The sequence below is a fragment of the Xenopus laevis genome, chromosome 5S (genome assembly GCF_017654675.1).
Source record: "Xenopus laevis strain J_2021 chromosome 5S, Xenopus_laevis_v10.1, whole genome shotgun sequence".
Taxonomy (NCBI): Eukaryota; Metazoa; Chordata; class Amphibia; order Anura; family Pipidae; genus Xenopus; species Xenopus laevis.
In genome coordinates, this window is record NC_054380.1 from 100051513 (window position 1) to 100066152 (window position 14640).

The following is a 14640-nucleotide window of genomic DNA, read 5'->3' on the forward strand; positions in this document are numbered from 1 at the left end:
GCATGTCTATAAACAAAGTGAAGCCTAAGACATGCTGTAGACCTAATGAGCTGAAGCCAATGCCTAGCCAGCATGTACCTTCTGTATTTATTGTCTGACACTGCATTTCTCTGGTTCACTTGGCTAAGAGGTCATATTATGCTTAGTGCCATCCCAAAGCAGTAAATGCAGACTCTGTACCTTTCAAAACTATTTAGAATTGGCCAAATCTTAGTTCACATGATCTGAACTGTATTTGTTCATAATTTAACCTATTTCCCAGGTGCTGGAGTTTTTTATTCTGCTCAAACGGGAATTCTGCCTGTTAGTTGTTTTAAAAAACGAAAGATACAAATTTTTTTTTTATTAAAAAGACTGCAGTGTAGATATCCAACCCACAACTGCACCCATGTATCCATTTGCAGGCAAGTTAATAACAATCTCAAAGTTGCTACAGTTACAGCAGACAAAAGTCTAAAAAATTAGGCACTTGTGCTGTTTGGAAAAGCATATGGGATCCGTTATCCAGAAAGAGCCGAATTACAGAATGGCTTTCTCCCTTAGACACTATTTTATCCGAATAATCCAAATTTTAAAACATAATTTCCTTTTTCTCTGTTATAATAAAACAGTAGCTTGTACTTGATCTAAACTAAGATATAATTCATCTCTTTTGGAAGCAAAACCAGCTTATTGGGTTTATTTAAAATTCTTGAATTGAATAATGGTTTCCATGATTTTCTAATAGATTTAAGGTATGAAGATCCAAATTATGGACCCCTATCCGGAAAACCCCAGGTCCCGAGGATTCTGGATAACAGGTCCCATACCTGTACCTGTGCTTCATAAACATGTTTAGATGTCTGAATACACTCTTTATATGTTTTATAAGGATTGTACAAATTGGCTCCATTGAAAAAATGCTTTTGGGTAACCTTAATAATGATTTGGTCATTGCTTTACAGATTTACATATTTAAAGTGATTTTATTCTGTGTTTGCTTTGTGCTGTGCTGCAGCAATAACTGAACACAGCCTGCCACAAGATTAAGATGTTGGGTATAATGTTATTTGAGGAGCCTAGATCTGTTCAAGACTGGGCAATTTTCCAGCAGATAACAAAATGTCCTGCTACTAAAATGAGGGAATTTCAGGGGTTAATTTGTTCTATTTTTTGCTCATCATGTGGGTCAGATAAGATTGCTTGGGTTGAGTTCAAATGCAAAGGAAAATATACTCATAGTTACTGGAACCAATGGAAAAGGGTTGTTGTTAAAAAAAATGGCGACTCTCTCAACCTGCTTGCTATTCTAAACTAGTTTAAATGTACAGGGATGAATACAATCTCTTTGTGAACCTTTACACTTTTGCTGCATAGATTATTAATATGTTAAAATGTATAAATCTGTAATTCCCATGATGAAGCCTTGTGTTGCAGGAAATCAGATGTTTATCCCCAAAAGTTATCATTTGGACATGATATATGAATATATAGCAGTTGATATCTTAATTAAATGTACACTTTTGTACTGGAAATTCAGAATCTTACACTGTTATGATCACAAAGCCATTTGAAGTAGAGTTTGCAGAAAACAGCCTTACCTATATGGAGAAATTGATGCTTTAAAAAGTTGCTGATATTATAAAATAAAATGTAGTTTTGCCTTAGAGTTGTGTTGCCTTAGCTTTATACTGAAACACCAAGTTGAATATTATTAATGTTTGGTGCTGTATGGGTCTCTTGTGTAAAAGTCTGTTCTGTGTTTAAGGTTCCCACTGTATCTGATGTTCACGGGATCCCTCCCTATTTCTGAGGTAGGGTACAATGCTGGTGGGTAGAAGTTATTTATCCCAGTCCCCCCCCGGGGGAACATCCATCTGGTTCAGAAACTGAAAGCCAAAGAGAAAGGACCAGCCCTTGCCATAAGTGTGTCAGGAAGTGGTCATAAGCCTGAGGGCCAATGACATAGATATGTTAATAAGCAAAACTAGACACATGGGGCAGATTTACTAAAGGGCAAAGTGGCCGTCACTAGCGAAAATTCCCCAGAAATCTCATCCACATGGACATCACCAATTTACTAACAGGCGTAGATGACAATTCGCTAGCACAGTTTCGCAACATATTGTCAGGCATATTTTTGCACAGGAAAATGATCGTTGTGCAAATTCACTTATGAGAATTTTACAGAACGTTACCTCTTTCGCCAGAGTTTCCTTCGCCACCTTAGACCTGGCAAACTGATAAGATGAAACTACATCCTCCTCAAATCTTATGTCAGTGACATCATATCCTGTATCCTGTAAGTTGTAAAAAACGCTGGCGTCTTTTACTTTTTCAAAGTGGGATTGCCTTCAAAAGTCCTCCAATTTTTTTAACCAATTTGAGGGGCATGCCACATTTGTTTTAGGGTGAGGTCATGTCTAGGGCGATCTCTTTAATCTTTATTTTGCTTCCTTGGACATGTGTAATAATAAGTAGCCACTTTAAACATTTTGACTAACATCTTTAATAAAGAAGTCTATACAACCTATATATACCAGCCCTATTCAAATTGACCTAAGCGTAATAGTACTAACAAAATTTCGCTAGGCAGAAATTAATGCTACTGAAAGATCGCTATGAAAAGCTGTAATTGTGATTTATGGGCTTGGGGCTGGTGAAATACCACCTGGGTGAAAAACCTAGGTATGATACATATAGTATAATATGCTGTAAGGAGGAGAGAGGCAACATTTCACTAATATGGTACAAAAAACAGAATGACGAAAATAATTACTCCACAATTACTGCTGCTAATTGTGAATTTAAAAGTAAACCATTGAACTGGTTTCCAAACATGGCTTCATTAGTTTGCCTTATTTTTGTTGAAACACTAAAGCTAAATCTAATGTGTTACTATTGGTCATGTGAGATTAGATTAGCAATTGCTGTGGGACAAAGGATTTTTAGTGACACTCTAGTATATAACACCACAAAAATAAAAGAGGCTGTACATTTTTTTCCCAAATCACTGTACTCTACTTGTGATTGTTTTTCAACTGGCTTGGGTAAAAGTTATTTCTACCTTATCTGACACAGATAGAGTTGAATCATACAATAGCTAGATGTAAGCAAGGCTCTGTTTGAAGAGCAGTTTTCATTTTTTTTTAACAAGAAGTATAAGCATTCTGTTTGCTCGGAAAGCTTTCACCTGTTTCAAAGTGCATATTGTAGCCATTCTCCAGAGTAACTTTAACTGACAGTAGAAAACCATTGTGCTGCTAAAATGAAAACAACAGATCCATAAATATATATTCCCATGGATTGATATGCTCCTTCAATTAGTGCAACTTGTTTATTACATAGAAAATACCACTATATTAAACTATATTAAAATTAAACCCTGTCTCAGAACAATCAATGCTTTAATGCAGAGATGTTATACTTGCAGCCCTTGCATACCCTGCAAGAAAAACCCTTTGGTTTGTAGTTGAAACTAAACAGGATACCAAAAAAAAAATCTTTAAATGTATCTGTAAGTCAAGCAATGCACAAAACGTATGATGTAGTGCAGGGTTGTTTAACTGGCGCCCACGACCCCACCTCCCTTGTGTGGCCCCCACATGAAAGTCTGCCTGCTGTGCCTGTTTACCATGTGTAAAATTTAAAAGGTATCACTACAGAGATTAACTGGCCCCTGCATTGTTTAAACCTCAAATTCAGTGACACCTCTATTGTTCAGATCCTAAAGCCCTGTACTGTTCACACCTGAGACCCAGACTGAAACTGCCCACATTGTTCACCTGTTCACACTTTATACAAAATGCTAATGGGGCACCAGCAATGTGTCATTGTATGTAGTACATCTTAGAGTGGTCCTGATAGCTTTCCCTGTCTCCTGCTCTGTTCTGCCTTCCCTAAGCTCCCTGTGTGTGCCATACTCTGCCTGCCCTTTGCTCCCTGTGTACCATACTCAGCATGTGTGTTCCCTTCTCTGCCTGTGGAACATAAGACAGATATTTGTTCTGGGGATTTGTTAGAATTTGAAAATTGTTGTTAGGGGGCCCTAAGGTGTTTAATCATGTGCTTGGGGTGTTGTGTTATCCACAGGGAGGAGGAGGCATATGGATTTATGGATATGTCTTTATATGACATTATTCTTCACATATGAGTGATAAGTGATATCCCTGCAGTGAGTACCAACCATTTGGTTTTTGGTGTGGTACCACAATTAATGTGGACATTGTTTTGTGGTAACTTGGGTGTTGTTTTAGGTGGGTGTGGTTTAAAAACAATGAATGATCAACACTAGCTTCCAAAATTCCAGGCCTCAATACCACAGAAGTTGGACAGCACTGATGTAGTGCAATGAAATTTAGAATGAACTGTCCATTGATAAACCTAGAACTATTTAAAAATTCAAGTCATTTGTTTACTTCCCAGTGACAGCCCTTGTATGTTTTTTTCTCATTGCACTGGCACACAGCCCACTCATACAACTACTCTGAAATTCCCCTGTGGATTAACCTGATAGTGAAGACGATCCAAGCACATAACTTATGCACTAGGCATGAAATTTGGGTTCTAAACAATGTTGTATGTTATGTTAAGGCTTTTGACAGTGTGATATGCTTGGAACTAAAGGGCAGCATTATTTTACTCCAGTGAGGATTCTCATTTATATATATTTTACAGTACACCATTCTTTGAATTAAAAGCACAGTAACACCATACAGTAAAACAAATTTATTTGCATTTTAAGATTTTTTTTTTTACAAGGGCTAGGTACAAGTTCATGAATGCTATGGGCTGTAAAACCGTGACCCTTAGAGTCCCATGCACAAAGCACTTGTGCCTTCTTGTTCCGATGCTGTGTTCTGCACCTTGTGCTAAAATAAAAATCAAGCAGGTGTGCTTTGCTGATAGGTACATGAGAATACTGTACTTAACCCATGCCACAAACAAGGACTTCCTAGTGCCTTCCCAAATTGCTTGCAGTGGAGTAGGATACAGTTTTTGATGGGGGGGGGGGTACCATTAGAAGGCTGAAGGCTTTCCACTTATATATGAATATATAGCAGTTGATATCTTAATTAAATGTACATTAATCACTGTGTATGCCTTGTGGTTTCTGAATAAAGTGCATGCCAGGAGATGCCCATATACCACCTTCTGCCCCTCTTGTATACATCACTGGCGAATGCTGCTAGCGCCACATAAACATTGAGTTGCAAATCTTGGTGTTTCAGTCAAAATTCACATCTATAGACTGTCATTTTAAATTTAGTGATGACCACTACCAAAAACCTGTTTTCTGCACTTTGCAAATGAGGCCTTATCTAGAACTGCACATAAAACATTTTTAGAAGCAGTAGTCACCTTTTATATTTGTGTATGGAACCATGAATGTCATTTGACCCCACTAAATGGCAAAAGTATAGGGGATAATTACCTTTGCCGGGATTTTTTGGCTCTGTGGGAGGCAGAACCCTACAGGAGGCATTTACTATGATCCCAAACAAATGTCGAATTTCTGTCTGGGGTCTTGCTGTGTTCTGCACAGTTAACTGGATAGAAAATCTGGTGCAAGGTGCAGCATCAGTGGGTGCAAGGTAGCCCTGTCTTTACTACTTGTGTCAGTACAGGGCCCGGTTATGGTCAGCACCCACTGCTGCTCCTTATCCTGCACATCTGAATGATGTTAGCCTCTCCACCCACCCCTAATAAATATAGCACTTTTTGCCAGTGGGAACTGTGTTTCTTTTATGTGTAGCGCTCAAAGTGAAAAAACATGGTGGACACAAATATTTTCTACTAGTTCACAGAAGCAATATATACTTCATTAAATACATTATGTTAAATACATTTTAAGTGTTACTAGCCCTTTAAACATTCTAAGGTCACATTTAAGTTTAAACAGGTTTTAAATCTGATTTATGTTATGTAGGGCTTATGTAACACATGTATCAATATTTTTAGCCTTACTGTAAAGTTGTCCTAGTACTAACCTTCTAATTATGCCGGAAAGTGAAACCTTTAAATATGTTTGCACTTTGCCAAATAATACATTAACCATTGGTTATCATGCTGCCAGCTCTGAACTGTCAAGCTACTTGCTCCATCAAATCAGATATTCCTTGCAGGAACAGATGTATCTATATCCTCTGTTTTTAGAACTCCAGTGAATCGTGCAAGCCGCCAGCAGCAAGATAAATGTGAATGTTTTCCGACCTCTGCATCAGAGCATGAACTGAATGAGAGCGATTGCCTGACAGGTTAGTATGCCTCTACTGCTTTATTATTGACCTGATTGAAAAAATTGGATTACTCATTAACGGTAAATGACTTTGCACTAACTTTCAACTGGCCTTTATTCTTCCAAGCTGAAGAAATGGAAGACCATGAGCATTGCGTAGCTTTGTTCAAGCCAGAGAGACATGTAAAGAATGATGTGAGGTATACAGTAACCCTGCTTTGAAGATTGGGGAATTAGAAAAGGTAATAAAGGAATGTTTAGCTCACAAGTTCTACAATGTACTGCATATACAGTGAGTGCAAACGTTGATATCTCATTGCACAGCATCATTATCATATTGATGTTATACTACCAAGAGTACATGATTGGACATTATGAGCCAAATATTTAGATAAAGTTTGCTCAGTCTGTGATTGAGCATCACATGCATTTAAGTGCATGTTCTACAGATAAAGCATTGGAGAAATTTTAAAAATGGTGATAATACAGCCACCTTCTGATCCGATATGAGTTCTAGTTTTTTTTCTCAAATTGAAAAATCTGGAATAAATTATATTTCTCAAAAATCTTGGTTACTAGTTTATCTTTGAAAAAAATATAAGATTGGGAGAAAAACTCACTTCATGCCATTCATCGTGACCTTTTGGCACTGTAAAAAAAGTGCAAAAAAGAAAATAGCATGAAAGTCCGTAAATAACAAATCCCCATTTCTTTTCAAGTTTTCAAGATATTTTGACTGATACAATTTGAAAATTCAAGTTCGGAAATTTGGATTGGAATTCATGGGGGCATATAAGGGTGAAGTGACGGTCGCTAGGGAAAATTCTCAAAAATTTTCAAAATGACACTTCACAGGGACAATCGCAATTTACTAAAAGGTGTAGAGGACAATTCGATATCTAAAGAGCTCAGCGCTAACGAAGTTTCACACCCTTTCTCCAGGTGAATTTTAGCTCAGGTGAACGATTGTTACTCCACAAACACATCATAATGCAAACTTTCCTCTATGGTACCGTTTTCGCCAGAGTCTGCTTATATCTGGCGAACTGATAAGATGAAGCTACATCCTCAACAATCTTATGTCAGTGACATCATATCCTGTATGCGAAAAGTCATAACAAAAAACAAAACGCTGTAATTTTTTCATATTTATATATATATATAAAGTAGTCCAAAAGCCGGCACAACACGTCAAACGGTCATAGTTGCCTGGGTGCAAAAGGCCCAAAAATTAAATAGATGAATGAAGAAGCTCGCACTCTCAGGACTTATCACATCAAAAAAGTGTTTATTCAAAAAACAAAACTTTGAGAAAGGCTTGAGTGCGAGCCGAAACGTTAGTCGTTTTGTTTTTTGAATAAACACTTTTTTGATGTGATAAGTCCTGAGAGTGCGAGCTTCTTCATTCATATATATATATATATATATATATATATATATATATATATATATATATATATATTTTTTTTTTTTAAAAGTTGTATGCTCACAAGATCGAAAGCAGTAACAGCTAATAATAAATGAAATATAATTCATTACATAAGTTGTGAGCAATAACTTTAAGAAGAAATTTTTGGAATCATTAAGCATCATGAAATGCAATGGCATTCTTCCAATCGGCAATATACAATGAAATGTGCGATTGATATATATATAAAATAGGCGGCTTAATACATTTCTTTAGTTCTGCAAATATTTACAATATTTAGGGTACAATTATTTTTGTTATATATTGCTCACGCCCCGAACCCTCCGCTTTACACTATTTCTCCAAATAATGCGAATGTGGGTCACTAACCGATCCTGTTTGGTGGCCCTGGTGCAGCGCCCGAACCCTCAGCAAAGGGGAGACATCAGTCTTTCAAACCAATGAATGGCATGCACGTAACGGCACTCCAGGAAGCAGTACATTTTCAGAAAGCTTTTATTACACAAACATATTCAGGGTTTTTTCTATTGAAATATTTATAGCATACAGTATAAGAGCAAGCTTTCAACAAATGAAATTGGTATTGCCTATTGTAATAAAGTGGGTTTTTTTTTTATCTAGAATATATTAAGAAACCTATGTATTTTAAAATGGGTCAGAGATCATGGCAAGAAATGTACAGTTAAGCTATTATGATTCCCCAATGTACTTATGTTAAATCACTGCAGTTGCTAGGCTGCAACTTGATCAGTTATTATTAGTTTGAATAGTGAATATTTTATCTATTCCTCGTACACTCCCTTTGCCATTTGCCATATTTTATATTCGGTACCAAATCCACGTAGTTTTTTCGAGTGAATATTGAGTCATGTTGGTTTAATTTTTCTGATGTTTAGCTCGACTCCAGACAAAGAGCTTGAAGAATATACAGCAAGTTACTTTGTGAGGATGGCAATGAATTAAATAATAGTGATGGGCGAATAAATTCGCCAGCGAAAATTAGCCAGTGTCAAAAAATTTTTGATGCGCATTGGAAAAGTCGTTCGCATCAAAACCGCCGCGTGTCAACATTGACTTTAACACGGGCGTTTTGCAAATTCCACGAGAAATTATTTTCGACATTTTTCGGCGAATAGAAACAGGACAAATTCTCCCATCACTATTAAATAGCTAACAAAGGTAAGACGGTGCTCACTGCTTTTAGTGAAAATGTCACACAAAGCAGTGAGCTGCAACTAAGTTGGAACTCAAAGAGTGGCTTGCCCATATCAGTAAAATATAACTGCCAATATGTATTCTATCATTAGTGATGGGCACACATAGATCTGTTGATTTTTTTGGGGAGGTCAGGTCTCCAATTTCGTGCCATTTTTTGTTTTAAATGAAGGCCCGTTGACACTTCTTTTTTGTTTATTTTGGAGACCATGTCCACAAAAGACTGGGAATAGTTGGTCAGTGGGATTGTAAAAAAACCTAATGGGCCAACTTTATTCCATGGGTGTAGCATCTCTAAATAAATGACAGCATTAAATTAGTGATAAAAATCCCTAAGTTGTTCAGTTACAGTGGATAGACCCCTTATCTGTTAATTTTCATTTTATTGGGCTACTAAACATTTAGGGGCATACTTATCAAGGGTCGAATTTCGAATCCGACATTAAGTCAAAGTTTTTTTTGGTTGAATAGGTCTGTTTTCAATCGAATAGGTCCCTATTCAGCCGAATTCAAATCTTACGAATGGAAGAAATAGCGCATTCGATCAAATTTGATTCAAAGTTTTTCCCAAAAAAAACTTAGGTTTTACAAAGTCCACCAATTGACTCCAAATAGGTCACAGGAGGTCCCCCATTGGCTAAAACAGCAATTCGGCAGGTTTTAGATGGCGAATGTTTGAAGTTGAATTTTTAAAGAGACAGTACAGGATAAATTTCAATATTCAAATTTTTGATTTTTTTTCAAATTCGAATCGAATTTGGACTATTCCCTAGTCGAAGTACACAAAAAAATAGCTTTTTTTCATTCGAAAATTCACCTCAACCTTTGATAAATCTGCCCCTTAAATAAGACCAGTTTCCTGGTTTAACAATTTTTTTGGAATACTTCTTTTCCAAATATATATTTGGTTGGAACCTCTATTTTACAGGCACAAGGCATTTCTATGACTACATAATTGTTTCATATTGGAAAAACTGTGCACCAGTGATTAATTCTGTTGTATTCAACAAACCCTATGAAATGACATCAGCACTGTCAGGGAAACCCATAGGTCCACAAACAGTGGTTTGCAATGTGTTCGAGAAACGATAACTTTTAGTTCCTCAAAATGCCATAATTGTAATCAGTTCTTAATTTAAAATGTGTCTACCTTTTCTTTTTGTTGGACTGTAAAATTACTTTTAGTGCCTGGCATTATCTATACTTTGGTCATGCTTTTATTTGACTTTGCCATATAATTGCACTACAATGTTTTTATGCGTGTTCTACTAAGATAATTATGTTCTGACCTATATTTAAATGCATTCCATTCTTTTATTCTGTATTCTGACCTATTTTTACATATGTCAGTCTTTGATGGCTTGACAGCATATAATTTTTACCCTGCTTCAACAAATAAAATAGAAAATATTTTACTCTGTTTATGGCTTTTTTAAATCTGCCTTTTAGGTGAAGGGTACATTGTATTTGCTAAGCAAGAGAATTTTGTAGATTAGAAGGATATAGGAGTCAAGTAGATTATAAAACGAATGTAATATTCTAACACTGGGGGGCATATTTATCAAGGGTCGAATTTCGAATTGAAAAAACTTCGAAATTCAAAAAGACCAACCGAAATTAAGTTGAAGTTTTTTTTTGGTTGAATAGGTCAGTTTTCGATCGAATAAGTCGGTATTTGGCCAAATTTGAATCGTACTAATCAAATGAATTGTGCATTCGGTCAAATTCGATTGAAAGTCCACCAATTGACTCCAAATGGGTTCTAGGAGGCCCCCCATAGGCTAAAACAGCAATTCGACAGGTTTTAGACAGTACATAATACATTTTGATATCTGAATTTTCGAATTTTTTTCAAATTCGAATTGAATTTGGACTATTCCCTCGTCGAAGTACACAAAAAATAGCTCGAAATTAAATTTTTTTCTTTCGAAAATTCACCTCAACCTTAGATAAATCTGCCCCTAACATATTAACTTAAAAGGATGTTAATTAATGGCAGAAAACGAGAGTTGCTTGTATTATTTTGAACTTATTGCTTTTTTTACCTCAAATAAAAAAATTTTCATGCTTTTTATTTTTTTAAATAAGTTACAGGAAATAAAATCAATCAGTGCAACAAAATGCAAACAAGAACAAGGGACTGATTTAGTAATGCTGGAGTCTCCAGGAAACCATGCATTAATAAATCAGCCACTACACTCTCTTATGTTTTCTTCTAACATTTCACCCAAACAAGAGCGGTGCCCCCTAAGAAGAGATATAAACTTTAATAAGCTTTTTATTTTGGCAAAAAAAAAATAATTTTTAAAAAGTATTTTCTTTTTCTCTGTAATAATAAAATACTTCTTTGTACTTACTAGTACTGTAACTAAACTGCATGAATCTATATTGGTGGTGTTGTGGAGACCACTTGGGGTGAAAAGATAACTTTTATGACATAAGCTCTGTGGATTCTGAACTTACAAAGAGTCAGAACCCCCTAACAAAGAGATCATAACATTTTATAAACTTGGGAACCAATGACATAAAAACTTATGGGCATAAAAGGCCGTTAACAGTGTGGAGAGCATAGAGATATCGCTTCACAGCACAGAAAAACAGAGAACTGCTTACTGTATATAAACAATTAAATGATTCTTACTCCAGGTCAAAGTGATAGTGAACAAACTAGTTTGAGAACAGAATCCATCCAAGTCAAGGGGGCTCCCAGGGGAATCTGCATACACAGAATTTTATTCAATCTCAGGGGTCCGTTTACTAAAGTGCGGTAAATCTGACTTTAAGTTTCCGCATGTTATCGCCGAGAATATTATTACGCCAGAATATTCGCAGCGACTAAGTTCACTAAACAGCGATGCGCTCAGAAGTCATTGCGATCACTTGCGGTAACTACGTTAAGGAACCAGCTTACGTTAGCGGTAATTTTAGCGAGTTGCGAATTTTCTGGCGGAAAATTAAGTTTTTGCGAATATTTATGCTATAAAATAGTCTTGTTTTATGGCGGTTATTATGGCAATTTTTACTGTGACATTTATGGCCAGAAATGCATCTTCAAAACTCATAAACTTTATTGACTGATGATTATACCATCCAACAACATCACCAGAGTAACACCAATCAAACATGTCTGCATCATATAAACCCTTCTGCCAATAGAATCATAGGAACAAGAAATGATACCAGTCAATCTCTTTGCTTCATAGAAATGCACAGTTTAATGTAGCCAATCACAATGAAACCAAAAAAGTGTAGAGGCTGACGAATCCTTGGACTGTGATGCCGCTGTCAATAATACACCTCTGAGCTGAAACTGCTGCTGTTGCAACAGATAGAAGCAGAAGCCAAAACATCCTGTCAGCAATAGCTACAGATCTCTCTCCTGTCAGCAAAGAATGATGGGTAAAAAAAAACAGTATTATGGGATATTTCCTGCCCCTTGAGAATTTTCTGGCGAAAAAAATACTTTTACGCCACTACATAGGTGGCGGTAAAAGTTTGCGAATATTCTGGCGTTAATTTTGTCTTTAGCACATTTCGCTGTTTAGTAAACCATGCGTTAATGTGTACGTATCGTTATTTTCAGCGAATGCGATAACTGGCGAACAATTATTCTAGCGCAAGAATATTCGCAAATTTATATTTACCGCATGTTAGTAAACTGGCGATAACATATTTGGCGAAAATTCTGTCTATATATTGTGCGAATATTTTTAACGCACTTTAGTAAACGGACCCCTGAGTGGCAAAACAATAGTATTGGGGTTATTTAATCTTTAAATACTTTTTAACAGATTTAAGATATGGTAATCCAAATTATTAGTGATGGGCAAATTTGCGCTGTGTCGCCGAAAAATTAGCAAATATCCAATGAAATTCGCGAAATGTCGAAACATTTGCGAAATGACGCCGGCGTCCGTTTTTTTGGAAATTGGCGCACATTCGCTGGCGAAAATGCCATGCGAAAATGCTGCGTTTTGCGAATCTCTCAAATTTGCTGCGAATTTGCGCCTGTTGAATAAATTCCCATCATTACAAATTATAGATGTAAGGGCTTACCCTGGTGGTCTAGTGTGGACTAGAGGCCGGCAGGTACATCCGCCGCGTGGATGCCCGCAGCCCTAGTCCTTTCCTTTTTGTCGCTGATTCTCCTATGGCGCGGAGCACACTTCCTGGTTTTATGTGCCGGAGCATCATGACGTCATTGCATTTTGGCGCAAAGTTTCAATATTTAAAGGGGCTTCGGCTAAAAATCATTGCCTGTTGTTAGGTCTAATTTGATTAGTTCCTAGGTGTGATTTCGTTTTGATTCTCTGGTTTTTGATCCCTGCCTGTCTGACTTTGCTGAACTCTGCCAATACAGACCTTTGCCTGCCTGACTATTCCTGTACTCTGCCTGTACCAACCCTTGCCTGCCTGACTATTCTTGAACTCTGTCTGTACTGACCCCAGCCTGTCTGACCTTGCTTGAACTCTGCCAGTACCGACCACTGCCTGTCTGTAGGCTTGGGCAAATTTGACTTGTTTTGTTTCGCCGCCAGCATCTATGGGCATCGAAATGTTTTGACGCCCGCCAAATTTTTTTTGACGCGTGCCATTTTTTTTTCATGGGCAACACCATACAAGTCTATTGGCATAATTTACATGGCGAAACAAGACGAAAAAATGTGCCCATCCCTACCTGTCTGACTTTGCTTGAACTGTACCGACCCGGCTTGCCTGACCACACTATATCTTCTACTCCTTGTGAAGTGGGTGTTACCTTCCGTCCTAAACTTCCATTACAAACATGCCCCTTTGCTTGTCCAGAACTTTTTGCTTTGCTCCTCTCATATTAAGACCTGGTGGCATCTGAGTAGCTGAGGGCTCCTCCCAAGGTCAAAGGCAGCTGCTACAGGGGGAAGACTGAGCCGTGACCGGGAGCCTAGCACTAGTTCTGGATTCAGGGTGCCGATCGTGACATTAGAAATCCCTTATATGGGCAACCTCAGGTCCCAAGCATTCCATATAATAGATCCTATATCACCTTTTCTGGAAGTTGTTATCAACACAAACTTCAACAAAGATCATTCCTAAACCTTGTGTATTTGCCAAAAAAAAGGACCTGATGCACACACCCAAGCATGGGCTATGTGAGCGTATGGGCTGTGCGGTGGCAGGAGGAATATGAGGAGAGGAAGGGAAAGGCAAATTAACACGTTTTTTTATTTTGCACAACCTACAGTATCTATTCACAAAGTTTTATTTTTACACTGAACTGTTCCTTTAAAAAAGAATTTCCTTTAACAATTTAGAGGGGCAGTTCATCTGCAGATCAGAAAACATATTTTTGTCATTTTTTTTTTTATTTACATTGTAAAAATAAATTTGTTTTCACTACTATGTGTGACCATTTTTTTAATATTGAAGTACAAAGTAAAATTTTTCACCTTCCTGCCAGCCCTTGGACACTCACATTGGGAAGGAGCTCTCGATGTAAATGGCCATGTTGTGCAGAGAGCATGCGTATGAGCTTCTGACTTCACGTGCATGCGCATAATGAGCAAGTTCCAAAAACCTGGCTGTCTGGGTGTCCAGTAACTAATCATGGGAAACCAAGAGAGCTGCAAGGCAGGAAGTAGTGTTCTGGCTATTATGTTAGACATCCAGTCACTCCATTTATGTTTCACTGATAAAGAAAATCAAAACAGTTAGTCTGTTGCAAAGATGTGAGGAATGTCACCCATACAGAGCAAAGAGGCCAAAAACTCTATTGCAATCAACATCCTTCATTGATCTGCTT

General features: G+C 37.2%; 1 pseudogene; it reads left to right on the forward strand.

Annotated features, from left to right (window-relative positions):
* Positions 1 to 14640, forward strand: part of LOC108717454 — a 111373-nt pseudogene that overhangs the window by 46144 nt on the left and 50589 nt on the right.